Source organism: Narcine bancroftii, chromosome 9 (genome assembly GCF_036971445.1).
Source record: "Narcine bancroftii isolate sNarBan1 chromosome 9, sNarBan1.hap1, whole genome shotgun sequence".
Lineage (NCBI taxonomy): Eukaryota > Metazoa > Chordata > Chondrichthyes > Torpediniformes > Narcinidae > Narcine > Narcine bancroftii.
The window spans coordinates 38,552,069-38,571,295 of NC_091477.1; the positions used below are offsets into that span (position 1 = coordinate 38,552,069).

Below are 19,227 nucleotides of genomic sequence, written 5' to 3' on the forward strand. Positions count from 1 at the left end.
TAATCTCTTAAACCAGATGAATGATGTAAAATAAAACTTTGGATTTGGTTTCTGTTCGAGATTTTTCTCTTTGTTCCTCACAAGACTTGCATGACAAAAGGCAGAATTTATATATACTTTTTAAAACAGGCTACACTTCCTGATTTCATTAGTTTGGTCTTAGTCACTTTAGGCCAAACAAACATAATCGTGCTCTTGATTGTTTCTCACAACAAGTTGGATCTCACTCAAAGTTATGGATTTAATCTGCGTTACACTGCCGGATGCCGGCAAGCTGTGAATACTAACATTTACTGTTAATAAGACATTTATCATTATAAAATTACCATTAACTAATTAAATACACAACTGAAATACTCATCCATTGATAAAGGTCCTGATTATATTCCTGAAATTAAATAAATAATTTCAGTCACAGTCAAATTCCAGATTAATCAATTTTAATTTTAAGCAGTTTAATTTTTTTTTAATTCTATCATACATGTGGATATATTCTTTGATTTTTTTTTTACAACCGGAGAGAAAAGTTGAGTACGCAACAACAGGGGAGGTACAAAAATTTTTTTAAAGCAAATTAAATTCCATTTTTAATAGAAGCAAGATAATGATGGTATGATGATGTGACTGTGAGATAGCTGTCAGCTTTATACCTTCCTGAATTCATTTACCTGGGCTTCCTGTCAACCCTTCAGACCATGCATTAACTCAAGATCTACACCAAGCAAGGCAAAATGCAGGGCATGGTTTTGTAAAAATACACCACAAAAATATAATCTACTTAAATATTATTACAAACAAATTACAATTGTTAAACTTACAGCCTTTCTGTACAAACAAACGTCTCTATTATTTTGGTTGCTAATGTTTTTTCAATGTGACTATGGGGATTGGCCCAGACCACTGGGCCTTCTGGATTATGTCTTAATTTGAACCAGGCATTTTAAAACGAGACTATTAGACCTCTCCCCCAGCCCTCATTTGCAGAAAATGTTTTAGGACAAGAGGTGCTGCAGGTTGGTTGATTTGTTTGTTTGGGCTTCGTGCTATTTGGTATTGAATGTCTGGATTCTATCAGGACAATTAATAACTGTAATTTGTGCCCTTCTGAGGTTAGAAGTCTAAAAGAAATATGTGTTCATACTTAGGTGTGTGCCTTGTGTATGAATCTGCCAAATGTGCGAAACACACCAACTGTAGCAAGTAGTATATTCAGATATACTTATGTTCAAAGCATTATTACAATGTACTTTAATGTAATGCATTCCAATCCTATAATTAATTATTCTTTTACCTAGAAATCTTATGCAAATATGTGCATAAAATATTTAAAAGGGAAATATAAAACTGAAAAATGACAAAGATTTTTATTGGCAATAAGGGAACATTGTTTATTTTAGAAAATATTTGTCTTATGTAGTTTGCAATTCTTTAGTTCCAACTTCCCCTGCTTGTCTCCGGCAAACGCAGCCTGCAACACGATTCACCAGGTGAGGAGGGGGAGGGGGTGAAGGCGGTCTTGGGGCTCCAGAGACACAGAGTCAGGCGATCTTCAGATGCCTGCCTTTAGCTTTGTTTGAAACAACATTCACCTGAGGATTTGAGACCCGATCATGGTGACAGCTCGGGACGGTGACTGCCCGGGATGGCCATGGCCGAGGATGGGATGGGACCACTCGGGATGGTGACCACTTGGGACGCGACTAACCGCCCTGGACGATAACTGCCTGGTATGGTGACTGACCACTTGGGATGATGACTGCCCAGAATGGTAACTGCACAGAATGGGACTGGTCAAGTCAGTGACCAACCATGTTATATCAAAACCTTGCTGTTCAAAACCATATTATACAAAATATGCCTGTATATATTGTCATTCCAGATTTTATTTGTACATATTTTGGTTTGACCATGTCAAAATTATATCACTTTTTATAAAAAGGTTTGGGCGATGTTTTATTCTTGTTTTTCAGTCTCATAACGGCTTCTTTGACTTACATTGGCCCATCTCTGGTCCACATATTGAAAAATGGCAGCTACAAACTCCGGTGATCAAAAGTCTAGCTCTCTTATACCTGCACTAAATGAAGCAATTAAACACACCAGAGTACTCATGAACAACTGTGAAGCCAAATATCCCATACATTATGGTGCCCTGAAATGAGGGTACTATGTGTAAAAAGTGCTGTAATTTCTACATGGTCAAACTAACATGTATACAAATAACCTGGTGCTGCAAAGTGAAAGGAACACGTCTGCACTGAGCTGAGTGAACCAGTAATTGTTTATTCAAACAGACTGCATTACAAAAGCAAACATTTTGCAAAAATCCACCCACCGTGCTGGTTCCCGGGAGTGACGTCGGCGCACAGTCACAGGAGCGGAGCTCACTCCCCGCAGTCCACTCTTTAGCCCTGGCAGATCTCCTCAGTTTTGAAGCAGTCTCTGCGCTGTTGTGTGTAGGCTATGGTGATTCGGCTCCTTGTGTATGGTGCCAGACCAGGTTTGAATAAAATCTGGGATGTGCGCTTGAATTACATGTGAATTGTTTGATAACAAATTTAATATTGTGGAGCACAGGGGCAAATAAATTGGAAAAGTGACTGTCTTGAGAGAGAGAGAGAGAGAGAGGGAACTGTTATTTGACAAATAGGTTCAGTATAGCAATTTTTGAATACAAGAACATTCACAAGTTTCTCCTACATTGTTGTACTTTCAAGGATCCAATAAAGCAACTTATTATCCAATAAGTGGAAATTATAATATATCTTGTATCCCAGAAATCATGAGCCTTTTCCAAATATATATATGTTTCATTATAATTGTTTTTTCTAAGAAGTTTTCAAAAATGTTTCATGACGATGGCCAAGCATTTATTTGAAAGAACACGTTAAAATTTTCTGAAAAAATGTAACACTGCGACTGACTTCTGGGAATCAGTGGCCATGAGTGATCAAAATAGAGAAAGAGCAGTTAGGATGGCACTGAGAACCTCAGGTCTGCACATTGGACAAATACAAAGACCGCGTCTAAGTGGTGAAAGGAGAACACAATCTGACAAACTACCCATCTGTGGGAGAGTCTCCAGATTCCACATTGGGATTAAATGGCACCTCAGGGCCCAGGAAACTACAGAGGAGATTGATTATCACTAATCCCAAGGGATTGGGTAAAGTGAGGAATACCTATTTGAACAGAATGACCCAAACATTCTTTTCATCAACATTTGCATCAAGAAAATCCACGTACACATAAATGTAATGCTTAAAATAATGATGCATTTACAAGTGGCTCGATGCAAATATCCATGAAGCAGCAAAAAAAGAACCAAAATAGAAACTGACAGCCACAATATACCTTATTAATACATAGAAAAAATAATGAAATGAAGAAATTTTATTCTGGATATGTATTTTTTACATATTGGTCATGAAATTATATCACACATTGCAAAGTTATTTTGCATTACATGATATAATTTTATCTGCAAGATGATCACAGTTTAGGAAATTACTTATTGGACTCCCATGAATCCCCATGCACCCACTCAATTACTGGAGGCCACTAAGCACATTACAGTGATTTAATCAACAGATAACACTCGTGGACCATATTCCATAAGACTGTAAGATAGCAGAAGAAGGCCATTCAGCCCATCAAGTCCACTCCGCCATTCCATCATGAGCTAATCAATTTTCCCATTCAGCCCCATTCTCCTGCTTTCTCCCCTTAACCTTTAATACCCTAACTATTCAGGTACCTATCAAATACACCCAACGATCTGGCCATAGTCATCTGTGGTAGCAAATTCCAGGGATTCACCACACTCTGACAGAAGAAATTCCTCCAACCCTGAAGTTATACCCCCTTGTGCTAAACTTCTCTATCATGGAAAACAATTTTGCCACATCTACTGTTTCCAGGCACTTCAACATTCTAAATGCTTCAATGAAGTCCGCCCCCATTCTTCTGAACTCCAAGGAGTACAGCCCAAAAACTGTCAAACATTCAGCATATGCTAACCCATTCATTCTAGGAATCATTCTTGTGAATCATCCCTGTACCTTCTCCAATGCCAGCACATCCTTTCTTAATTAAGGAGCCTAAAACTAACACTGGTGAAGCCTCACCAGTGCCTTTTAAAGCCTCGACATCACATGCCTGACCTTATAATGTCCTATTCCTCCATCATTGCATTTACTTTCTCACCACTGACTCAACCTGAAGGTTAACCTTTTGGCATGAGGACTCCCAAGACCCTTTGCACTTCTGAAAGTTTGAATTTGCTCCCCATCCAAATGCTAGGCTGCCCTTATATTCCTTCTACTATTGTGGATACTCTTTTCAACATTATATTTCATTTCCCACTTCATTTCCCATTCTCATCTAATTAAATATCTCCGTAGCCTCTCCATTTCCTTATCACTACCTGCTGCTCCATCTATCTTTGTATCATCTGCAAACTTAGGCACAAAGGTATTTATTCTGCAATGCAAATGATTAACATACAACATAAATAGAAGTGGCCTGAACACCAACAACTATGGAAAACCACTGGTAACCAGTAGCCAACCAGAATAGGATCATTTATTCCCACAGATCAGCCAATGCTTCACCTATGTTAGTATCTTTCCTGTAATTCCATTGGCTCTCATGTTGTTAAGCTTCATGTGTGGCACTGTGTCAAAGACCTTCAGAACATCTCCTTTGTCTAGCCTGATTCTGGTTTCCTCAAAAAAATTCCAGTAGGTTTGTCAGGCAAGATTTTCCCTTAAGGAAACAATGCTGACTTTGGCCAGTCAGGTCATGTACCTCAAGGTAATCTGTAACTTCGTCCTTGACAATCCTTAACATCCAGTGATGTTAGGCTATCAGGTGTAAAATGTCCTTTCTGCTACCTCCCTCCCTTTTTAAATAGTGGAGTGTCCTTTGCAATTTTCCAATCTTCTGGAACCATGACAAAATCCATTAATTCTTGGAAAATTATTAGCAATGTTTTCACAATCTCTACAGAAATTTCTTTCAGAACCCAAGGGTGCATTCCATCTAGTCTTGGAGACTCATCTACTCTTTGATCATTCAGTTTCTCTTTGTTGATCATGAGTATACTCACCTCTCTTCCCTTAAAAGTCCAATATACTGGTAACGTCTTCCATAATGAAGACTGATGCCAGTCTTCCATAATGAAGTCTTCCATAATGAAGACTGATGCCAGTCTTCCATAATGAAGACTGATGCCTGTCTTCCTTAACGAAGTCTTCCATAATGAAGACTGATGCCAGTCTTCCATAATGAAGTCTTCCATAATGAAGACTGATGCCAGTTAGTCATTCAGTTCGTCTGCCATCTCCTTGCCTCCTATTAAAATTTCTCCACTGTCGTTTTCTATCGGTCCTATATCGACACTTATCTCTTTTTTTTTTAAACTTAATATATTTAAAAAAGATTTTTGTATCATTTTTGATATGATTTTCTGACTTCCTTTTAAAGTTAATCTTTTCTGTCCTAACGCCCTTCTTGGTTACCTTCAGTACACTTTTCAGTCTTGTATTTTCCGACTAATATTTGGTTCCATATATGCCCTTTCTTTCACTTTTACCTTAGTTTTGATTTCTTTTCTCAGCCATACTTAGGTCATTTTTCCATTGAATTATTTCTTCTTTTTTGGCATATACCAGTCCTGCACATTCCTTATTTCTCACAGATACTCCAGCCATTGCTGCTCTCCTGTCTTCCCTGCTCATGTGCCTCTCCAATCAACATTTGCCAGTTCTTCTCTCATACCTCTGTAATCACTTTTATTCCACTGGGATACTGACACTTCTTATTTTAGTTTCTCCCTCTAAAACTGCAGGTCAAATTCAATCTTATTATGATCATTGCCATCCAAGAGTTCCCTTACCTTCAGCTCCCTTATCAACTCTGATACATTGCACAGTACCCAATCCAGAATTGCCCTTTCCCCATTCAGTTCAGTCATAAGAATTCTAAGAATCCATCCTGAAGGCATTCAATAAAATACATCTCTTGGGATCTAGCACCATCCTATTTCTCCCCATCAAATCCCCCACATCTATTATATCATTGCCCTTGTTGCACGCCATGTCTATCTCCCTTTGTAGTTTGCACGCCACATCCTGGCTACTGTTTGTAGGCCTGTATACAATTCCCATCAAGGTCTCTTCACACTTACAGTTTCTTAATTCTACACTCAGGGGTTTGATATCTTCTGACATAATGTCCCCTCTCTCCAAAGATTTAATTAAATTTTTAACCAGCATTAGTTCCCAGCTGTGGTCTTCTTTCAGCCATGACTCAATGATGGTCACTATGTGATACCTTCCATCTTCCAGCTATGCTACTAGATTATCAACCTGATTTCTTATACTGTGGGCATCTATTGTATATGTTGTTGTGAAGGTCGACTCTGTCTAGGACAGGGGTGTCAAACTCAAATTCACAGAGGGCCAAAATTAAAACTTGGACTAAGTCGTGGGCCAAACTAAATATTTATTGAAAATTTTCAAGAACATCTGCATGTTTTCTCTTCTTTCAACTTATGTAATGTTAACTTTTTCTTATTAAAATAAATGTTTAATAATAGTTTTGGTTAAACTCTTTCCAGAAGAAGCATTAACAAATGAGAAATAAAATATTCAATAAATAATATTTCTCTATAGCCTTTAAGCTCCTTTTAAATGATTTTTTTTCACAAGCCAACAAGTCAAAAAAATAACAACTTGTTTCAATGAAAATCCAATCTTTCAACTATGAACAGTCCAAAGTTAACCGAAGAAAATATTAATCCAAGCTTAGCTTGCTACACTGTGATTTACTCTGATGCACCTGGGTCTAAACCAGATACTTGGCATCTCTTCTTAGATGCAAGTTCATCAAACTCTGGGGTCAGAGTTTGCCTCCCACCTGTCTTGAAAGGTCCTGTTTTCTGTCTTTCGTTTGGCCATTTTTCATAAGGGGTTTATTACATGTGAGTTGGGCAACAGGTCACAGATGCTAATGAAAGTAAAGAGAGGAGGTGGTGGCGATTAGCGGGCTGACGGGCTGGCGCCAGCGCATTTGCAAAGCATTCTGGGATTTGTAGTATTAGCTGTGCATGCGCTATACTGCCGCAGTGGCCAGAAGGCCAGCACAAATACATATTTGATATGATCTTGCGGTTATCCGTGGGCCTGAGTTTGACATGTGTGGTCTAAGATAACTCCAGAATTTCCACCTAAAATGTTGGTTTTGAGCAATACTCTTTCTATAAATGTGATTTCCCCCACTGCCACGCCCCCCTCCAAATCTGACACTTTCTGCTGACCAGAGGGTGCTGATTAAAGCAAATGACAAAATTTGAATAAAAAATTATCAAAGATTTTACTTTTATTTATATATAGTAATTTTCTAAAAGTCAGCTCCTGTAACAGGCCATTTAAAGACTGTACAAAACTAACAGCCATCAGACCAGGCAGATGGATGCCTCAGAGGAGCGCTGAGACTTTGCAAATAACTAACAGGGCATGTGTGAGATTGCGTCGGAGCCAGCAGGAAGATGGAGGTGGTGCTGAGACTTCATCATCCAGGTAAGCATTTTAGACCCAATTACTTGGTGAAAATTTAAGTTTTGGATTGTCCTATAAAAGGTTTATCACCCTTTTCAATTTTGTTTCCAAAGTATTCCAAGTTAAATCCTTTATCTTGTGCTTACAATTTTGCCCTATTAACTAACTGTAAAAGGCGCTTCAGTCACTTTCTGCCGATGACAAATCTGTCTGCCTTACAGCAGGCTAAAACAATTTCATGTCATATGACACTGTTTTATTGCAACGACAATAAATTGAATCTTGAACAATCTCATTACAGAGAGTATTTACTAAAACCACAATGCTGGAAAAAAATCAGCAGGTCAAACTGCAATCTGAATACAGCAAAGATGAAGATACATAACCAACTTTTCGGGCTTGAGACTTTCATCATGAGGAAAATGCAGGCAGGCACCTGAACAAAATGTATATCTACTTCTGTATCTTTAGTCCTATTCGCTGCCCTCATATTCTCATTTCCATCCCCTTGTCAAACTTGTTCACACCTTCACCAACAGCTCTAGCAAACCTGCTATTAGGCTCCCTCTCATTCAGATGCAACCCATCCTTTTTATACAGGAAATACCTTCCCCAGAGGATATCCCAATGATCCATGAATCTGAACCCCTGCCCTTTAGACCAACTCTTCAGCCATGAATTCATCTCCCATTATTTCCCTCACTGGCACTTAGCACAGTTAGAAATCCAGAGATTATAACCCTTTGAGGTCTTGGTTTTTAGCTTCCTTCTGAATTCCCTATACAGTATTCCCTCTTCAGGATCTCATCCATTTTCTATAAAATGTCATTTGTACCAATGCGGACCAGGATGTCTGGCTGCTCACTCTCCCGCTTGACAATGTTGCACACTTGATCTGAGACATCCCTGACGCAGGCACCTGGGAGACAACATACCATCTGGGAGTTTCAATTTTGTTCACAGAACCTCCTATCTGTTCCCCTAACTATCATATTATCCATCACTACATCTCTCCTCTTCTCCCCCACTTCCTTTCTGAGTTGAAGGGCTAGACTCTGTGCCAGAGATCTGACCAGTACAACTTGCCCCTGCTAATGTTGTCCCCTCAACAGTATGCAAAACAATATACTTATTGTTGAGGGGAATGGCCACCAGGATGCTCTGCACTGAGTGGCTATTAGCCTTCCCTCTCCTTAAATGTCATCCATTTACCTGTCTCTTGCTTCTTGGGTGTGACCATCTCCTTATAGCTTCAATCACTTTCTCTGCCTCCCAAATGATCTAGAGTTCATCCAGTTCCCTTACACCATCTGTAAGGACTACAGCTGCACGCACTTCTTGCAGCTGCTGTCATCAGGGACACATGCTGTCCCAGATTTCCCACAATCTGCAATTGGAATATACCACTGCCCTAGCTGTTATCTCTACTACCTTCTCTGTGTTTTTGCTAAAAGATCTTACCTGACCTTTACTGAAGTATGACATCAGCCTCAGTTCGCCGAAGCCTCTCGAGGTAAAGCTTCTAAGTCATCACTTCGACAATGGGCTACCCTCACTCTGGCCACTCTGCTCCACTTGCACCTGCTTTACTTTTAATTGTTCCCATTAATGAATTGTGATTCAATTGACCCCTAAAGCGCAGAGCCCTGCAAATGCTTCTCCCTGACTTATATGTAACCCTCCCTCCTTGCCAATCAATTTAACATCAAAATGAAATTGCAGAACATTTAGGATTTTTCCAAATAGCATAGTTAAAGAGCTTGACTCTGCCTGCACTGATAGGGTGACTTGATCTGTTTGCAGATAATCAGGACATGCCTACTATGTTCATCAGCTGTTGGAGGAACATTGCACAATTCTCCATTAACCACTCAGTGTTCAAGGACAAATCTACCTCAAAGGAGTTATACAATATGAACCAATAGTTGAGCCCTGATCACAATAAATGATTGCCTATTAAAGTATAACATCATGAGTGATTCTGTATTGAGTGCAGGCTTTATGCCCATTGGGCCAGGGATGCTAGCGGGTAGAATCTAATTTCTAGGCAATCAGATTTTTTTTTAAATTTGTTCAGTTAAACATGGATGACTCAAGTATGAACAATCATGTCCATATTTTGAGGTGCACTATCTATAAAATTAAGGATAATGCAATTAACTATTTGAAGTGGTCATACTTGCAGATAGATATATCATTCCATGATATAACCCACTGAAATTACTTTTGTTATGACTAGATATTGAATTACCTTTGACCTTGACCATAAAAAGTAAATCGTGACAGGCATTTGAATGTAAACATATTTTGTCCATGATATCTAATTGCTCAACATAAAAGAGAAGGAAATGATTTGCTTCTCATCAAAGTGAATATTTGCCCTGTACTTTGTAAATGAGTATAATCTTAATAAAGGCTATAATAATGGCAACAGATTAAAGCGTCGAACTGTTGGAGAAAGGGATAAGCATAAACAATGTTGATGATAATGTCCTCAAATTTCTATGCAATAGTATTTAAATATACAAGTTTCCTCAATGTTCCTTTATGTGGCAATGCTTCTGTCTGAAGCAAAGGAAATGAATTTATCACTATTTTATGCACATGGATTAGTGTGGGATTAATGTGAGTGAGTGTTTGGTCAGTGCAGACAATGGACCCAAGCATTTTTTCCATGATGTATGACTATGATGTGATCATTTATTATTCATTTGCAATTTTGCCCCTTCATTTCGGAGATCACTCCCTTTTGCTGGGGTATATTTTATCTGGAGCATCACCATGGATGCAATGTCCAAATAGATATTCTTCATTTGTAAAACAAAAAACAAAAGTGGACAATAAGCATCAATCAGACTTTGATTGGAGAGTTCGGTTTTGTCTCTTTGGGTGTCTACAGTGTTGATGCAGTTAAAAGCACTCAGGTTAATGTAGAATTTAAGCAATGCCTGTTCAAGGCATCAAATACCAGCTCACAACCATATAATTCATTCCATACACCGAAATTGCTTCCTTTTTAAAACAGAACTACAACCATGCAATTAGCTAAACTATGAAGCTGCTCAGTCAGTTAATATTTACATGCATATAGTTAAAAGTTCCCTTTATCAATTCATCCTCTCAGCCACCAAAATTTCCTCATCTCCAATAATAATCTCACAGCTACCAATTGTACCTAATATACCACATAACATGGTAAGCATGATTAAATTTTGTGCACATGGTGATATATTTATACAACACCCATTACCATTGACACAGTATTCTAAAACTTTTATATATTTTTAAGATTCTATAATCTTAATTCAGTAAGATCTTAACATCTGAATATGGAGTGTTTGCTTATAGATATAATCAATTCAATGTTCAAAAGTCTTCAGCTTCATTTTCTTGCCTTTATTTCTACGCTGTTTTGTTTATTAACAGTCAGAACTCACAATGGATTCCAAGCATCTCCTTTTGCCTAAGTCGAGTTTTCCCTCTAATCTGGTATCAGGACCTTGAATTCAATAAGTATTTCTCACTGCCTCTTCTTGTCTGCTCTCTTTGAACAGTTCAAGGCTGCTATGAACAACATCTTGTCCACTACAACATCATTCTGATCGCTTAACCAGTCCTCAGAGATCTGAAATTGCCTCCACAGAGCAATGTAATCTTCTCAAAGCTTATCAAGTTCTGTCCAAGTGTGATTATGTCCATTCAACAATTCCATGAATAACAAGATGACTCTTAGCTATTGAGCTTTTCTGTTGGATATACTGAATATCAGCTTGTCCTCTTTGTCTGTGTCCCAGTCATTATGCTGAATTGCCATAATTTGGCTGCAACATCTTGCGCTGTTTTCTTCAGATTTTTTTCTCTGTATTAAGGACTTTTCCTGAGTTGTCCTCCACAGATCCTGTGATCTCTTTTATGGTTTTTACACAGCCGCTGTGATAATTTACCATCAACAATTTTCACACTTACCTTCCGGAGTGGCTGTTCACACAGGAAGGGCGTTTGCACTAATACCCGAGTTGTGGCAATTTCATCAGCTAGACGTGGGTCAACCTTGACCATGACGTAAACCCTGTGCGCGATGTACAGCGTCACAGTATTGACGTCATCCTATTCATTGAGCCCATCGTTTCAGACCATCGGCAGTTCAGTTTAGTCTCGGGCTGCCACAGGAAAAATTACGAAATGGAAATTAATCACTCACTCGGAATTTTGCGTAAATTTCCTATCACCCAGCAGCTGCATAAAAACCATATTTGAGATCACTTAATCCATGTTGATTTGGGATTCTCATTATTGAATCAGATTCACTCTCTCTTTCCCTATCATGTTCTCCTAACTTGCATCTCCTCTGAGATTATCTTTTCCCAATCCAAATAATTTTAGACCACATTTCAACCAGTTCATTATTTTTTCCTTTAATTCACTTCTGTACTTTAAAGTCACAGGAAAATATCATACATTCTAGCATCTCATTTCATTTGTAGCAAAACACCCTTTCTTGCTGACCAACTGAAAATTATAATGTAAAGGGTCAGCTTTGAACTGCCTACAAGTTAAAATACAAGAAATAAAGAGTTCACTGCTGTATGAAATTATATTTCTTACCTATTATATGCATCTTTACTGGATGTTCATATAAGATCATCAAACTCTCATTCATTCTATCTCGCATTGCTTCAATGTGTTGTTTGGTCCTTACCACCTGATTTTTTTTCCCCCAAGGTTTTTTTGGTACACAATATATGCAAATTTCCACCTAAGCATAATCTAATTTCCTTCACAAAAGATTTTGCGTTCAATTGATGATTTTCACAGACGCGAGCTTCAGCATTAGCCTCCCACTGCCAACATTTTGATGCCTGTAAATCCCTCCATGTTCTTTGATCACAATTCAGTACCTATTCTTGTGGATTGTTTCCTGTTCATACTGCATGTTCTTTCACCATGGACAAGAAACTCAATCCACAAGAATAGCATTTCCTCTCTGCATCAATAAAATTCCTTCTATTCTCATAAACTCCCAGAATATTATTTTTGGTTGTCTTCCTTCACAGCTCTGCCCTCAAATAACTGCAATCAGTGTTCTCAATAAGAAGCCTGCCTCTTGCCTGCCCGCTTTGTATTCCAGTATCAATTGTTTTTACCCAAGCCATAATCCACCCAAGTATGACTGAAGAGTAATCTTTTCCTCCATCCTCACCCAACTCAAAGATTCAGTGCACTAATTGATTCAATTCTTCCACTCTCAGAAGTACTGGGATTCCTTCATGATAATAATGTAGTCAACTTCACCCTATCCAGAAACTTGCTCTTTATTTGAAAGGTGTCACAATGGACCAGTTGTATCAAGGGAAGGTGTATCAAATCACCATCTTGGCTTAAAATGGGAACCGTGCATCAATATCAATCCATCTGTTGATTTCAGCATCAATTATATTAGGATAAAGATTCTCAATATATTGTTTCTATAATTATCCTCAGCTGTTCCAGAATTAAGTTTAACCTATTAATTTCACATTCATTTTCTAATCTTTCAATTTATACAGAACCATATCAATTACTTCAATATATCTTTTCGCCTCTGAAAGGCCTGGGTATTTCCATCCATATTGGCAGCTGCACTTTGAGGATCTGCACTGTGTCATCTGTTCCATGTCTGACGACTGTCACATCCCCTCTTCTTGATTAGGTATTCATTGAGGGAGCTTTGTTGTCACCTTCCTCAATCTGACTTTGTTGTGGCCAACTACCAGCTCTGGTCGTGTACATTGCCATCTACCTATCGTAACAATTGCCTGCCACTTTCACTGTTCTGCACTCCAGATATTTTCTAATACACATTACGCTCTCTTACCTTCTCATGCTTGTCACTCTCTTACCGTTCTCAAATGCAGCAACACCCCATACTCACCACTTGCTGTGTCTGTGTCTAACCAACACTTTTTTATTGAAGGCGCCAACAAACAACTAATTACCAATGTCAGAACACAACAAAATATATCAAAATTATACCTCGTTGTTCATTCTGATCCATAAAGGCACTGTACATACTATTGCGATCTTTTTCCTTGTATAACAAATCTCTGCGCAGCTGAGGGTGCCTGATATAAATCAGGAATAACTGGTCTTTTGCAGTACCCAGCCATTCCACAGCCAAATCAGTCAGCTAATCCATCAGCGCCCAAAGATTTAATCTTGGATTTTGTGCTCTCTGTGGTGTTCTGGTGTCTTTACCATTAGACCATCTTGGGAACTAACCACAAGATAAGTTACATGTTTATGTGTTGGATAGTTTCAGTAAATTGAAAATGCTATCTTGCCATAGCATAGTAAATGATGCTTAAGCTTATTCATTTTTGCAATCAAATAAGGGTTGTCCTTTAAAAGGTTGATTATGCTCCAAGAATAAGGATCAAAGCAGTAATGAAGTAAATAGCTGGCGTCACAGGATTAGTCATAAATAAAATACAGACAGGGTAATAGTTGGGTTCACAATTATAATAACACACTTGAGCTTTTGAAACCACAGAGATTCATTCTTCAGGTAACAAAGTGGTTGTCAAGCAACTATCTTACATTTTTTGCACTTTCACATGGAAGTAACAACAAAGAAAAGGCAACCCCAGGCAAAATATCAACAAAAGCTACAATTGAAAGATATACTTTGGATGACAATACTTCACTGGACAGGCCACAATATTTTTTTAAGCAGATGCATTGGTGCCCCTAAATTCTGAATTACTGTTTACAAGTATCTTGCTAATTATAGCGATCTTGCAACCTGGGTTTGAATCTGGCTTTGTCTGTAAACAGTTTGAATGGTTTTCCTCCGTGCGCTCATGTTTCTTCCCACCCTCCAAAAAGTGTACAGGGTTGCAGGTTCATTGTTGTATTTGGGCAGCATGAGCTTGTGAGGCAGAAGGGCCTGTCACAGTGCAAGTATCTGTAAATTAGAAATTAAAATGATTTTTAAAAAAACATTAAATTAAATTTAAAAAATTTTATTAGAAATTTGGTATTGTCCAAAAACAATGCTAAAATTTGAAATCTATGTTTCTGTTGTTGGAAGTGTGGTTAATAAAATAATTTACAAAGCTGAAGAATTAATGGAAACAAGTTCTTAATATTTTAATATTCACCTTAGAGTATTTGCAAATTTAACATTGAGATGTGTTTTCTTTGTGGGCGGATTTTTTTAAAAAAAAGCTATTTTCCCTTGGAAACTGGGTGTTGCTGCCTTTCCTCTGCAGAACCCAGGCTTGAAAGTCGCATAAACCAATGATTTAAACATTTCCCCTCAACCAAAAGATTGGATCACAAGAAATAATAGTCTGTGGTCTCAGTCTCTTAGTTTGTAAATATGAGAGAGATCACTGAAGAGATACTACTATAGCTATTTTTCAAAGCTGGGGAAAGCCCTTTAAAACAGTATGCTAAGGGCATTAGGATCCAAAGCAACTTTACTCAAAGTATCCCAGCAACAAAATTCTTACGATTCTGCTCAATTGAGTCACTCTCATACAAATAGTCTGAATAAAAGTAATTTTGAAACTACCAGAGGGGGTCACGAAGGTTGCAGATTAGTGCAAAGGGGGATACCACCACGTGTTGGCACACCGATTAAGATCAGTGTTGATTTCAGAAGGAAACATGAGGTACTTGGCACACAGATAGAAAGATGCATTGAGAAAGGAAGCATTGAGCTCTGGTAGACCGAGCATGTAATTTATTTATGGCATTGGATACAGGTGCTCTTCAAATTATGATGAGTTTGCGTTCTGGCAAACCCGTTGCAAGTCGAAAAAAATCATAAGTTGAAAAAGAATACCACACCTACCATTTTTTCTAATTAAATTTTGAATGCCTCTATTCCACACTGAAAAAACTCTGAATGTACACTGGGCATGAAGAATGTTTGATGCCTTGAATTTAAATTAATTGCTGGATGGTGAGAATGGTAGAGATGGTAAAGTGACAGGGTCACATCAATTTCACTCCCATATCCGCATACAGAAAGTGCAGGAATTTAACATTGAAAGTATAGATTCTAGCCATTGTAACTTTGGAAAATCATGTCAGACCATCGTAAGTAGGGGAGCACCTGTATATGATTGGATGAGACCTCAGGATGGTGGCTCTGATCATTTAATACAAGTGTCTTAAGGTCAGCAGAAGTGAGGGGTAATGGGAGAAAATACTATAGAAAGAAGGACTCTCCTGCAAGATGACATGAAAGCAACTTTTTTTCCACTTAGAGGATAGGTCGTATCTGGAATTAACTGCCAGAGAAAATTATAGAAGCTTGTCCTGTTACAACATTCAATAGACACTTGGACAGATATATTAATAGGAAGAGCTAAAGGGATATGGATCAAATGCGGGCAAGTATGACCAGCACAGAATGCCAATAATGGGTATTGACAAGTTGGGCTGAAGAGCCTTTCCATGCTGTATGACTAGGGCTATGATGGTGCTTGTGACACCACAGCAGTCATTGGTGAGTTTATAAACCATTTAACCATGTGTTAAATGATGCAATTGATGCAGATACCTTTGCTACAATATTGTTAGGCATCACTCTACATGCTGAATTTGCAAAATGATTGCTCTTGGGTTCTTTGTACACAAACCATCAGATTTTTAACATAATTCATTCATAAAACATGCACCAATGTTTACCATTTGTCATGGTTGGCATAGCGGTTAGTCCAACGCCTTGACAGCGACAGCAGTCAGCACCAGACTGGATTCAAGTCCCATTTTGTCTGTAAGGGAGTTTGTATGTTCTCCCCATTTCTCTGGGGGGAGGGGGGTTCCAGTTTCCTCCCACCATTCAAAATGTACCAGGGGTTAGATTAATGGGGTACAAATGCTCCAAAATGGACTGTTACCGTGCTGCATATCTAAATGAAGTTAAAAATTAAATTTTGCAACATACTAAAAAAAGTTTACTTTGGAAATTTAGTCCACAGAAAAGTTAAATATTACAGGATATACTGGTATCTAGTTCTTACAGAGTATGCTTGTATCTGATGGGTGAGCCATGATTCTAAATGATTGCTAGATACCAATGGGTTAACTTCTTCAAATAAACTCAGTGAATGTTGTAGCAATATTTAAAAGCATGCATCAGTGCAATGCACTCCTTCCTCCAGTTCCAAAGCATTGAATGGCATTTTCTATTGCCCTAGAAACAGCTCCTGAACATCAAACTAATGAAACACTTTCTCATTTCCATCAGGCAGCAAATCAGAAGGGGTAAAACCTAGCCAGTATAACTCTACAAGTATTACCTTCCAATTTACTATTTAAATTACACAAATATCTTAACTCAGGGATAATTCTAATCTTACTTGAATAAACATTTGCTAATTTGTTACAAAAGGGATCAGAATTCAGCTATACATTCAGCTTCCAATCAAAACACCAAGTTATAATGAAATATTCACTCATCATGGTGAAAGTTCATAGCTGAGATAATTCATTACATTATGAAAAAAATGGTGCAGTGCTTTTTACCATGGTCACAAATACAAGCAGCTTACCTTATGTGAATGGCAAGCAAAAGCCAATTGAGATTAAAAAATAATTGAAAAAACACTACTTCCAATAATGTTAACTGTTTTCAAAAGTAAATACCAAATCTCAGAGTTCATTGTATTTTGACTGCAACATTTATGAATAATGTGACAAAGTATATAGAGTATGCTTTTTGGGAGATGAATAGGGAAAGGTTTGTTAGAGTAGGTTATATACAAACACTTTAAAACCAATCTTATTTGAAATACTGGAGCTCCACCCTATGCTAGACATATCAGCTACACAGCTTTTGCAAGAGCTTTGAAGATTGCTCAAGACACTTCACTAATGGATTGTTGTTTGAAAAAAGCAACAGATGAAAGAGCATGTCGGAGAAGCTGCTGTCTGGAGGAGAGCGTGCTGTGTAAGAGGGTCATGTGGTTTGCAAGCAGAGAGAGTCAAACAGGCTTTCTCTCAGAGAGAGAGAGAGAGAGAGAGAGAGAGAGAGAGATCACTTGTATAGTGTTGCAGAAGTAGCTGAGACTAGAACAGGATATGCTGGCAAGCCCATTTGGAAGAAAGCCTGGTTAAAACCCTTGTGGTTCATGCAAGAGGGGAGGACTGACTGTCTAATGTTTCACTTGGAATAAGAGAAACAAAAAGGAACTCTGTGGTGACCTGAAAGAAAGAGGTTATCATCTGGAGAACCCTCACAGGGAAAGTTTTTTCAGCAAGACACTGAGGTGACTGATGGAAGTACTTCAGTTGTGAGTGTCCTGGAACAACAAATATCTCTATCTGAAAACTGACAAGAACCTTCCTGAGCAGTAACCATTTACCTTTCAAGCACCAAAGCCTGGTGAACTTTATAAATGTTAAATTCTGTACAAGAATTGCCTGCAAACAGTGAACTTGGAGGAATGAAAAGTGAGATTGGACTGTGAACCAAAGAACTTTTCTGAGCTTACACACACATTACACACATGTATGCTTAGAATTAGAAGGGGGTGAAGTTAGGTTAAGTAAGTCAATAGAGACAAGTTAAAGTTTGATTCTACTTTCATGTTTAAAGAAAATTAAAAGCAATTTTTAACCATTTCTCTTGGTGAATATCTATTGCTGCTGGGTTTATGGGTCCTCTGGGCTTGTAACAATAACAACATTTCGAATAAATTGAATCGTGATTTACACCTCTGCAGTTTTGCTCATGGAGCAACCTGAAATGTGATTGTGATGGAGTTGGGCTAGGGTCTCAGACCTATCCATATGTCAGAACACATGTGCAACGTTTGCAATGTTTTATGTCTTTCAAGTCAGGAATATAAACAAATGGAAGAACTGTTGAACACATTGAAATCATACCTTGATGAAGGGCTAAAGCCTTAAACATTGGTTATGTATCTTTATCTTTGCCATATGAAGGACCTGCTGAGTTTCTCCAGCATTGTGTTTTTACTTCAACCATGGTGTCTGCAGATTTTCACGTTTTACTTCCAAAGGAGGGCCGAATTTGGTGATATTCTCGGGCATCCGGCAACTTTGTGCTCCTTGCTGGTAAAGATGGTGAGGTTAACCATCTTAGGGGTAGAGATTGTGATTTCAGGAGATCCTGTGAGAGAAGTTTATACAAGTAATATTTGGTAATTTGGTGATACATAATCACCAGTATCACCCTATACCTGAATGTCATTAAAATCTTGCTAGGTGTAGGCTTGAACTGCTAAAAGCTTTATAAGAATCTGAAAGTACTTTCAAAGATTACAAAAGTTAATAGGTCACTTAGTCTCCACTGCAGGTTACAGGCAATCTCCACAGATTGCTTACTTCAACGGATATTCCAAACTAGTTTCTGTTTACCTTACCTGGAGTTTTGCCTTAAAGATTACATTTTAAATTGTTCTCTTGTCCCCTTTTATTTCTGGACTCAGCAATGTCCCAGGGCAATCAATTAGCATATTTTACAGAAGGGAGGGATAAAGACTTACTTTCATTTGTCCTCTATACCTGATAATCTGTTTGTAAGATCTGCTCTCATTGTGTCATTCTAGCAAAACACTGAAGAATGCTTTCTATGTTAAAAGCTTGTGAGTCTAATTTGTTTTCCAACCAGCTCTGTCCCACACAAAATATATTAAGCTTTGTCCTT

At 38.1% G+C, this 19,227-nt stretch overlaps 1 long non-coding RNA gene across 7 annotated transcripts in view; it reads right to left on the bottom strand.

Moving 5' to 3' along the window:
• LOC138743442 (uncharacterized) overlaps positions 1-19,227 on the bottom strand; it is a 284,588-nt gene that overhangs the window by 226,673 nt on the left and 38,688 nt on the right. For 2 of the 7 annotated variants that reach the window (XR_011344890.1, XR_011344882.1), the window contains exon 1: positions 2,336-2,601. The exons of the other annotated variants lie outside the window; for them this stretch is intronic. This is a non-coding gene — a long non-coding RNA (uncharacterized lncRNA). Of the gene's footprint in view, positions 1-2,335; positions 2,602-19,227 lie in introns of those variants that run through there. 7 annotated transcript variants of the gene reach the window in all.